Source organism: Ovis canadensis, chromosome 24 (genome assembly GCF_042477335.2).
Source record: "Ovis canadensis isolate MfBH-ARS-UI-01 breed Bighorn chromosome 24, ARS-UI_OviCan_v2, whole genome shotgun sequence".
NCBI lineage: Eukaryota > Metazoa > Chordata > Mammalia > Artiodactyla > Bovidae > Ovis > Ovis canadensis.
In genome coordinates, this window is record NC_091268.1 from 30,138,987 (window position 1) to 30,150,717 (window position 11,731).

General features: G+C 44.6%; 1 long non-coding RNA gene across 2 annotated transcripts in view; it reads left to right on the forward strand.

Moving 5' to 3' along the window:
• LOC138429083 (uncharacterized) overlaps positions 1-11,731 on the forward strand; it is a 100,331-nt gene that overhangs the window by 56,275 nt on the left and 32,325 nt on the right. Inside the window, exon 2 of one of the 2 annotated variants that reach the window (XR_011252673.1) lies at positions 10,759-10,865. The exons of the other annotated variant lie outside the window; for it this stretch is intronic. This is a non-coding gene — a long non-coding RNA (uncharacterized lncRNA). The remainder of the gene's footprint in view (positions 1-10,758; positions 10,866-11,731) is intronic. 2 annotated transcript variants of the gene reach the window in all.

The following is an 11,731-nucleotide window of genomic DNA, read 5'->3' on the forward strand; positions in this document are numbered from 1 at the left end:
CTTTGGCTCGATCCACCAGGAGAGGTGGCTTTTGTTTTCTTGGGCACACCATTCATGTTGACCCACCAACTAAATGGTTTGGAATGAAAAAAAGATTGAGAACCCAGGAGGAAATGTTTCCTCCCATGCATGAGAGCTGAATGGCCTGGGTTATAGAGAGTTATCTGTGGTCAGATCTCACTTGGAAGGCGAATGAGATCCCTAAGGGTAGGGCACCCTTAAAAGATATTTCAACATATCCATTAAGAGAGGCCTATAAATTCTAGGACTATTATTCTGTTTTGGGAACTTTTCAAGTGAAATATTCCTTCTCTTTTTTTCTTGTAGGAAAAAGAAAGCGTGCATTAGACCTTGCTTTTAATTAACAACATGTAGTTAAACTAATATTGGTTCATTAGGTGGAATGAAAACTTGTGTCAGTGGTAAGTTTCAAAGGGAGAAAGTACCGATCTGATACGCGTTGACCAGAAAGCATCGTTTCTCAAGCATTGTTTCTCAAGCATCGTTTCTCAGCTTAGAAGGGGAGGCTTGGCAATTTATTTAGATCGTTAACCTTGGGAAATAAAACTAGAGCCCAGAGCAGGGTTTGTAAAAGGCTGCCTCAACCACTCAGGGATGCTTTGCTTCCCAGTGGAAAAGGGAAGGTGGTGGAAAAGGCAGGGCATCCGACAGTGTCTTGCTGCCCCTGGGTGGTATGTGTCTCCCTCCAGCATCACCTGCCTCTTGGTGGAGCTGGTTGGGGTTTGCCCTGCATTAGAACACATCCCGTCTGTGCTCAGACATGCTGCTCTTTCCTTCATTTGGGATGGTTTATGGGCTCAACTGGTAAAGAAACTGCCTGCCAATGCAGGAGATGAGGGCCCGATCTTTGGGTCAGGAGGCTCCCCTAGAGAAGGAAATGGCAACCTGCTCCAGTATTCATGCCTGGAAAATCCCATGGTCAGAGGAGCCTGGTGGGCTACGGTCCATGGTGTCACTGTCTAGTCACGACTGAACTCGCACCCACACACAACATTGGTCAGTCTGTGCAGAAAAACCCTGATAAGGATTTGTGTCTATAGCAACGGGACAGCAATTTGATCATCAGAAATGCCAGACAGATCTACCCAAAGGGAGAGTAAAGAGTACAGGTAGACAAGCGGTGATCCAGCCTTTCCTGGGGGATACAGGGTGGTGAGGGTGGCGTGGCAGGTTAGAGGGGTGACTGCAGCTCAGAGTTATTGCTCGTGTGCTCAGAATGTTAAAGCCTGACATTTTAAAAGTGTGTTTTTTCAACTTTTGGAAATATTTTATATTTCCTGGAGATCTGCAAAGATGGTACAGATACCCCTAGATACCCCTCCCCAGGCCCTTCTATTGTTGATAGCTGACGTCATCCGGTACCTTTGTCAAAACTAAGAAACCAATGTGAGTGCATTACTATTAGCCAAAACCACAGACTTCCTTCAGGTATCTCCAGTTTGTCCAGAAGTCTTTGTGTTTTTCATGTTGTTGTTCAGTCATTCAGTCGTGTCCGACTCTTTGTGACCCCATGGACTGCAGCATGCCAGGCTTCCCTGTCCATCACCAACTCCTGGAGCTTTCTCAAACTCATGTTCATTGAGTCAATGATGGCATCCAACAATCTCATCTTCTGTCATCCCCTTCTCCTCCTGCCTTCAGTCTTGCCCAGTATCAGGCTCTTTTCCAGTGAGTCGGCTCTTTGCATCAGGTAGCCAGAGTATCATGACCTTGACAATTTTGAAGAGTACTGGTCTGTCCTTGAGGCTTCTCTGAGTTAGACCGATGTGGAGGGTTTGGAGAAGGACATGGCAGACTGGAATGTCCTTCTCATTCTGTCATGTTGGGGGGTCATGCCATCAATGTGGCTTGTCAGTGGTGAAATTAACCTGGTACCAGAGCTGGATTTTTAAGTATCTGCTTTCCATTTTCAGGTCAGGGACATGGTTGGGGTTGGGGGTGATGCTGTCTGAGAGTTGAGTCAAACAGCACATTCTCAAAAAGGATAGGGACATCAGATCAGGGGCAAGGAGGAAAATCTGGTGAGAGCTAGGAGGATCCCATTCCACTCCTGGCCTTCACAGAGCACTGGAAGCAGTTAGACAACAGGACACGATACGCGAAGTAATCGTGTTCCCACATCGGACCTGGAATGTTCACAGACACTTTTTGTATAATACTCAAAAACTGGGAAAACTCAGTGTCTTTCCTCAAGTGAATGGATACATAAGCAGTGGTGGGTTCACCCGATGGAATACTCCTCAGCCACAGAAACGCAACGTGGGGACACCCAGCATCACTCTGAAAGAGGGAAGCCAGGCACAGTGGAACACATACTGTGTGATTCCATTCACGGTAAACCCCAGAGCAGGAAGACTAGTCAGTAGTGACGGCGCTGGCCACAAAGGGGCATGAGAACACTCTTTGGGATGTTATATTTGATGGGATGGTGGTTATATGGGTCTATACGTTTGTCAATGCTCAGCATGGATACAGCTTATTGTACATAAATTATACCTTCCGATGCTGATGTAAGAAGAAAGTAAATAAGGATTTACTGGACCCAGCAATCCCACTGCTGGGCATACACACCGAGGAAACCAGAATTGAAAGAGACACATGTACCCCAATGTTCATCGCAGCACTGTTTATAATAGCCAGGACATGGAAACAACCTAGATGTCCATCAGCAGATGAATGGATAAGAAAGCTGTGGTACATATACACAGTGGAGTATTACTCAGCCGTTAAAAAGAATTCATTTGAATCAGTTCTGATGAGATGGATGAAACCGGAGCCGATTATACAGAGTGAAGTAAGCCAGAAAGAAAAACACCAATACAGTATACTAACACATATATATGGAATTTAGGAAGATGGCAATGACGACCCTGTATGCAAGACAGGGAAAGAGACACAGATGTGTATAACGGACCTTTGGACTCAGAGGGAGAGGGAGAGGGTGGGATGATTTGGGAGAATGACATTCTAACATGTATACTATCATGTAAGAATTGAATCGCTAGTCTATGTCTGACGCAGGATGCAGCATGCTTGGGGCTGGTGCATGGGGATGACTCAGAGAGTTGTTATGGGGAGGGAGGTGGGAGGGGGGTTCAGGTTTGGGAACGCATGTAAGAATTAAAGATATTAAAATTTAAAAAATAAAAAACTAAAAAAAAAATAATAAAATAAAATTAAAAAAAAAAAAGGATTTACTGGAAAGTAATTTTGAACCCGAGTTTTAGAGAGAGGAGAGGGCATGACCCCAGGAGTGGAGGGCAGTACCTGGGAAGGTCAAAGGCAAGATGAAAAGAGGTAAGGAGGGGTTACTGGGAGAAGTTCAGACCAGGAGTGTGAACCCCTCCAAGTGTGCTAAGGCCGCATTGCAGGTGGTGTCCGGGGCAGTGACTTATAGACCTGGCCTCCCTAGTTCTGCTTCCTAATCCTAGCCAGGTCTCCCCAGGGTCCTCTCTCACAACACTCGGTATTCAACTAGTCTGTATCCCTGAGTTGACTATGCTTTTGTTTTGATCAACTTAAAAATACAAACTAGAAGTACAGATAGAAAGTCAAATGGCTATTTACATTTAATTCATTTAGTTTGGATGGCAATTTCAATGTGTATGTAAAAGAATATGTTATTTGAGAATGTGGCTATTTTCTCACATGCCCATTTCACAGGTGGGGATGGTGGGAGGGGTTAGTTCGCCATTGGCTGGTGGCAGATTGAGCACAGCAGGGCTGGAGAGTCTAGCCACCCTCGTAGAAGGGTACCTGCTCCCTTCAACTGTATGTAACATATCCTTAAAGCATCCTGCAAGAAGGGCCTCTCTGGCCAGTAAATGGTGGTCAAACGGGTGGTCGCCAGAGGGGAGGAAGGTGGGAGGATGGATAAAACAGGCCAAGGGAATTTGGAGGTAGAAACATTCAGCTATAAACTAAGTCACTCATGGGGGTGTAATATACACATAAGGGATATAGTCAATAATATTGTGACAACTTGGTATGGTGACAGGTGGCGACTGGATTTATTGTGGTGGTCATTTCATAATGTATAGAAATAGTGAATTGCTATGTTGTGTATCTGAAACTAATATAATGTGGTATATTAATTCTAACTCAAGAAAATTGGCCAGATAGATCACTTTCAGTTTTGGCCACCCAGGGGAAGCTGGTACACATGGCCTGTGAAGCCTGAAGCTCTTTTGGCAGCTACTTCTAGAATTAGTTTCTGAGTCTTCTCTAAAGAAGCCAGGGCCATGGGACAAGCCCAGGGCTCCCTTGTGGCCTGTTAACTTATAGCTAACTAACTAAACTTGATTTTCTGGAAGTCAGAATACTCGGAAGAGGCTGTAGATGGAGTCTTGTGCTTTGGGGTCATATCCTTTCTGAATTAGTTATTTCAAGACAGACAGCACTAACTAAAAATTAAATTAAAAAAAAACCACTCAATATTTGTATAATCTTTGTTTAAAAAATCTGGTTTTGGATATTGAAATCAGTTGAGCCTGTAGGGAATTTCAAAGAGTTGTAAATATGGGGCCAGGAGACTTAAGTATAATGTAACTATGACTGTAAAGAAAGCTACACTGGATAGACGCATACTTTTATAATGGTTGGAATTCTACCAGAGGGCTAAAACCTCTGATAACAATAGCTATTGTGTTCATTAATTGCTCCTTCTCCTTTTAAGTAAACACTATGTCCTGGACAATTTGTTATGACCTGGGGATAAAATAGCTGACACAGCAGTCTTGTACCCCCTTGAAATGACTTCGTTATGAATGGGTTTCTGATCTGACACTTCCTCCTCCATCTGCCTGGCACACTCCTACTCATCCTTTGAAAACCTAGTTGAAGCACCGCTCATTTTTGTGGAGTTTTCCCTAACATCTCCTCACCACTCTTCCCCAGGCCCTGATAGAGAATTAACCCCTCCCTGCTCTATGCTATGCTGTACCTCTTAAGTGCTCCGTTTTCCATGCTGAATTGCAATGATTTTATATGTGTCTCTCTTTCTTCCACTAGACTAAGAGTATCTTTGGGAAGAAACTGTGTTTTTTCCATTTCTGTATCACATAGTCAGCACTCAGAAAACGTTGTGCAATGGCAGTCTAAGCAAATTCAACCTGTAATCACTCATGCTTGAAGCTTGTTTCTAGGAACTAAAGGGTCACCTAGGAGACTGGAATTCCACCTGTTAATTCCACTTCTTGTACCCACACTGAGTTTTCAGAGGTCCCCTAAGCCAGTTGTCCTTTGCTACTCCAAGCAAGGAGCTTCCGCGGTGGCTCAGTGGTAAAGAATCCACCTGCCAATGCGGGAGATGTGGGTTGGATCCCTGGGTCAGGAAGATCCCCTGGAAGAGGAAGGGACAGCACACTCCAGGATGCTTGCCTGGGAAATCCCACGGACAGAGGAGCCTGGTGGGCTACAGTCCATGGGTTCACAAAAGAGTTGAACGCTACTTGGAGACTAAACAACAAGCAACAACAGCAACCCCATGCCCAATCAAGGTTTGGTCAGATCAGTCGCTCTCCATTCCAGCTGCCTTCACCGGTGTGCATTCCTTGAGAATCTGCTGCTTTGCCCACTCCTTGTGGCTGGAGAGTTGTCTCCTTTTATCTGCACCAGAATCTCAGTGGTGTAGGCAAGGCCTGTCATCCCTATCTGAGCTCAGAGAGACTGAGTCATTTGCCCAAGTTATCTATTTAGCAAGTGGAAAGTAGGAACTCGGAGCTGGGTTTTCTGATTCCAAATCTAAACCTAATATACTTTTCAGAATGTGGGGGCTCCCTTGTCTATGTGCCTAGCGCTATGCTATGTGTTATAGAGGAGATTAAGAAGATGAAGTTCATTTCCTAGAGGAACAAATGGGCACATTTGTAAAAATGCAAAGAGACAATATAGAGTCAACTTGGAGAACAGAGGAGACGGAAGAGGAAGAAGCGTAGCCCCTGATGGTCAGGGGCTGGCCTGGCAGCCACAGCTAGTCCTTGGTGCTCTCCTTTTGAACAATGTCACAAAAGAATGACATTGGACAGGGCTGCTCTGTGGCTGAAATGGAGCAAGATAAACATGAGATCATTCCATAATTGTGTCTGAGCACAAAGCAAGACTCCTGTCAAGGCCATACAAATGTCTAAGCATCTTTATTTCCTGCCCTATGGGCATGACTTCTGTTTCTGTATCAGTTATAGCTTTCAGTTCAGTTCAGTTCAGTCACTCAGTCGTGTCTGACTCTTTGCAACCCCATGAACCATAGCATGCCAGGCCTCCCTGTCTGTCACCAACTCCCGGAGTCCACCCAAACCCCTGTCCATTGAGTGATGCCATCCAACCAATCTCATCCTCTGTCGTCCCCTTCTCCTCCTGCCTTCAATCTTTCCCAGCATCAAGGTCTTTTCCAAATGAGTCAGCTCTTCGCATCAGGTGGCCAAAGTATTGGAGTTTCAGCTTCAACATCAGTCCTTCCAGTGAACACCCAGGATTGATCTCCTTTAGGATGGACTGGTTGGATTTCCTTGCAGTCCAAGGGACTCTCAAGAGTCTTCTCCAACACCACAGTTCAAAAACATCAACTCTTCAGCACTCAGCTTTCTTCACAGTCCAACTGTCACATCCATATATGACCACAGGAAAAACCATAGCCTTGACTAGACAGAACTTTGTTGGCAAAGTAATGTCTCTGCTTTTGAATATACTATCTAGGTTGGTCATAACTTTCCTTCCAAGGAGTAAGCATCTTTTAATTTTCATGGCTGCAATCACCATCTGCAGTGATTTTGGAGCCCAGAAAAATAAAGTCAGCCACTGTTTCCACTGTTTTCCCATCTATTTCCCATGAAGTGACGGGACCAGATGCCATGATCTTCGTTTTCTGAATTTTGAGCATTAAGCCAACTTTTTCACTCTCTTCTTTCACTTTCATCAAGAGGCTCTTTAGTTCTTCACTTTCTGCCATAAGGGTGGTGTCATCTGCATATCTGAGGTTATTGATATTTCTCCCGGCAGTCTTCATTCCAGCTTGTGCTTCTTCCAGCCCAGTGTTTCTCATGATGTACTCTGCATATAAGTTAAACAAGCAGGGTGACAATATACAGCCTTGACGTACTCCTTTTCCTATTTGGAACTAGTCTGTTGTTCTATGTTTAGTTCTAACTGTTGCTTCCTGACCTGCATTTTCTGGAACTCTCTTTGCTTTTTTGATGATCCAGTGGATGTTGGCAATTTGATCTGTGGTTCCTCTGCCTTTTCTAAAACAAGCTTGAACATCTGGAAGTTCATGGTTCACATATTGCTGAAGCCTGACTTGGAGAATTTTGAGCATTAGTTTACTAGCGTGTGAGATGAGTGCAATTGTGTGGTAGTTTGAGCATTCTTTGGCATTGCCTTTCTTTGGGATTGGAATGAAAACTGACCTTTTCCAGCCCTGTGGCCACTGCTGAGTTTTCTAAATTGCTGGCATATTGAGTGCAGCACTTTCACAGAGTCATCTTTCAGGATTTGAAATGGCTCAACTGGTATTCCATCACCTCCACTAGCTTTGTTCATAGCGATACTTTCTAAGGCCCACTTGGCTTCACATTCCAGGATGTCTGGCTCTAGATGAGTGATCACACCATTGTGATTATCTGGGTCGTGAAGATCTTTTTTGTACAGTTCTTCTGTGTATTCTTGCCACCTCTTCTTAATATCTTCTGCTTCTCTTAGGTCCCTACCATTTCTGTCCTTTATTGTTCCCATCTTTGCATGAAATGTTCCCTTGGTATCTCTCATTTTCTTGAAGAGATCTCTAGTTTTTCCCATTCCCATTTCCCATTCAAGCTCTATTTCTTTGCATTGATCACTGAGGAAGGCTTTCTTATCTCTCCTTGCTATTCTTTGGAACTCTGCATTCAAATAGGTATATCTTTCCTTTTCTCCTTTGCTTTTTGCTTCCCTTCTTTTCACAGGTATTTGTAAGGTGTCCTCAGACAGCCATTTTGCTTTTTTGCATTTCTTTTTCTTGGGGATGGTCTTGATTCCTGTCTCCTGTACAATGTCACGAACCTCCGTCCACAGTTCATCAGGCACTCTCTCTATCAGATCTAGTCCCTTAAATCTATTTCTCACTTCCACTGTATAGTTATAAGGATTTGATTTAGGTCATACCTGAATGGTCTGGAGGTTTTCTGCATGTTCTTCAATTTCAGTCTGAATTTGACAATAAGGAGTTCATGATCTGAGCCACAGTCAGCTCCCGGTCTTGTTTTTGCTGACTGTATAGAGCTTCTCCATCTTTAGCTGCAAAGAATGTAATCAATCTGATTTTGGTGTAGACCATCTGGTGATGTCCATGTGTAGAGTCTTCTCTTGTGTTGTTGGAAGAGGGTGCTTGCTATGACCAGTGCGTTCTCTTGGCAGAACCCTATTAGCCTTCATTCTGTACTCCAAAGTTAAAGCTTTAGTTGTACTTTGTTCCTCTGAATTTCTAGATAAGATTAATTAAGACACCCAGTCATGGAATTATCATCTCATGCTAAGTTCAACACATCCAATCCAGAGCAAAGCCCTGCTCCCTTGAAACCTCCCATGAATCCCACACCCCCAGCCCCAATTCCACAGTGCGTTCTTGCTAATAGTCTCTTGCTGAGATGCCCCATGTTCTCCTTGGTGTACCACTGCCATCCGCCACCCCCCTCCTCACCCCGCCTCAGTGCAGTGGGTCAATAAACACAATTTTGTCTGATGAAAGTGTGTTCCTGATGGTCCTTAATGCATGGGCACTAGCAGATGAAATAAGACTTGGTAGGACGTGCTCACGAAACACCGAATGAGTGATCCAGATCCTTGTGAATAAAAGGATGCCACAGAAGAATTTGGGAAATCTTTGAATTCCAGTTTCCCCTGTTGATCTTGTCTCTTCCTTTCTGAAAGAAGCTGAGACCCTCTACTATTTCTTCTTCCTGTTAGTCAAAGGACCAGAGAGGAGAGCAGTATTCTCAACCTTGGCTACCCATTGGAACCACTTGGGTAGCTTTTGAAAACACAGATACCTGCTTCCCAACTCCAGATATCCTTGTTTAACGTATGCAGGGTGTGTCCTGGGCATCAGAATTTAAACTCCTAGGTGGGCTTCCCTGGTACATCAGATGGTAAAGAATCTGCTTGCAAGGCAGGAGACTTAGGTTCATTCCCTGGTCCATGGAGTTGTAAAGAGTTGAACACAACTGAGCGACTAACACTTTCCCACTTTCACAGGTGAGGCCAACATGCAGACAAATTTGGGACAAATTTGTCTCTACCAGACAAATTTTGCTGGTAGAGTGATGGGTGTGTGTGTCTAAAACAGAGTAAGAGGATGTGAGTGTGTGCTTGACAATGAGTGCTGTGCATGTGTTTGTGACATCGTGTGTGACAGAGTAGGAAAGTGCTTCTGTGTATTGTGTAACATGAGGCTGTATGTGTGTGCCATGGTGGGCCGTGCATCTCTATACGGGCCTGTGCCCTGTCTGTGCAGCTCTCTGGGAGATGGGAACATCATAAGACTGTGGGGGCTCATTGCACCTGCAGGTGATTATGGGGAAGTCAGCAGAGGGTGTCTGTGCCAGGCTCATTGGCAGTGGGGAGGCCTTGCTAATTGGGGAAGTGGGTGGGGGTAGGAGTCCCAGCTAGTGAGGCAGTTCCTTGAGCAGCTGGTGAGAACCTCTGAAACCCAGCAGTGTGGCTGGGGGAAGCTGTTCTTACGATTCCTGTCCAGGTTTAATGACTTGGCAGGAAGGCATCGGGAAAAGACAGACAGCAGGATTCTTCTTTCTTTAAAAACTCATTTCTCCAGGTAATTTTGTTTCGACTAGTGGTTCTCAAACTGTTGAATGCATCAGAGTTGGCTGAAAAGCGTGTTAAAACACAGCTTCCTGGGTCCCCATCCTAGAGTTTCTGATTCTGTACATCTAGGGAGAGGTCTGAGAGCTTGCATTTCTTTTATCTTTTTGAAAATAGTTATTTATTTACTTGGGGCTTCCCAGTGGCGCTAGTGGTAAAGAATCTGCCTGCCAAGTGGAGGACACACATTCGATCCATGGGTTGAAAAGATCCTCTGGAGTAGGAAATGACAGAGGAGCCTAGCAGGCTACAGTCCACGGGGCTGCAGAGAGTCAGACATGACTGAGCAGCTGAGCACACATACACATGTATTTGTCTATGCTGGGTCTTAATTGCAGGATGCAGGATCTTCACTGTCATGTGGGATCTTTCCTTGTGGCGCACAGACTGTCTAGTTGTGGCATGTGGGCTCAGTGTTGCAGCGTGCAGGCTTAGTTGCTCTGCAGCATGTGGGAATCTTAGTTCCCTGACCAGGGATCAAACCCACCTCCCCTGCACTGCAGGGTGGATTCTTAACCACTGGACCACCAGGGAAGTCCCAAACTTGCATTTCTAACACATTCCCAGGTGCTGCTGGTCTGGGGATCACCACTTTCAGAACCACTGGTTCTGACGTTTCTCCGGGTGACTGTTCATTGAAACCAGCTGTGAAGTTTAAGAAAAATCCTTTTTCTAGTCCTTATCATAGACTGTTTTAATAAGAATCTGTGTGCATATGTGTGTGTGTGTCCCAAGTAATAGGAAGTTTCAAAAATCCCCAGCTGATTCTAATATTCAGCCAGGGCTGAAAAGCCTGGCACGTAAGCTTCATGAACGTGTATGTTTCTATTTCTGTTTTGTTCACGGGGTATGTCTCCAAGTGCCTAAGCATTGCCTGTCTCCCAGTAGGTGCCCAATAAACATTTGCTGAATGAATGCTGTTACTCACCAGGTACCTTCTCTCCAAGACCAAGAGTTACCTGTTAATTCAGCATTGATCTGAGTACCTCCTGTAGGTAAGGAAGTGCTAGAGTACAGTTTCTTGCTCCATACTGAGGTTCGTGACTTGCTGGCAACTTTTGTGAAGGGCATACAAAGGTTGAATAGCCTGGGTCTTCTAAAGCTCCAGAGTTCAGAATGTTCGTGACCAAGACCCAGATTTTAAGCTTAATCCTTTAGCTATTAGGGAAGAAAAAAAAAACCAAAAAAAAACAGTGATGAAGAGAGAAGAGAGAATGGGCTGGCCACCATCAGCAACTCAGCTGCGTTATCCCAAGCACCCTGGTCCCAGTAACAGGGATAAGCTACTTCCAGTTCAGAATTCCTCCAGAGAAGGTGGATAAGACACATGTCATCATGACACCCTTGCTGTCAGGGCTGATGCTGCACATTTGGATTCCTAGTTAGAGCTCAGAGCTCTTTTATCATCATTTATTCTGTTTATTCTTTACCTCATGTATTCATAACTAGAGCTTGATGGTGCTGGATATTAGGAAAAGGGACAAATATAAGAAGGAGGTGCTATACCGGGACCCTCTTTTTTAATGAGAATCTTTCCTTGCTATATATTCATTCAGTGAATATTATTGAGTGTTTGTAATGGGCCAGACTTTAGGGAGCAGGGAGTGTAAGCAAGACAGCACGTTCTGGAAGATTGTGATGATGGAGGTGTTTTATATCTATGCTGTCCACTGTCCCTGCTGATGGCCACTAGCCACATGCAGCTCTTGGGCCCTTGAAATGTGGCTTGTTTGTCCAAGAAATAGACTTTTGTTTGGTCTTATCTGGCTTCCCCGATGGCTCAAGTGGTAAGGAATCTTCCTAGAAAGCTGGAGACAAGAGCTTGATCCTTGGATTAGGAAGATCCTGTGGAGAAGGAAAT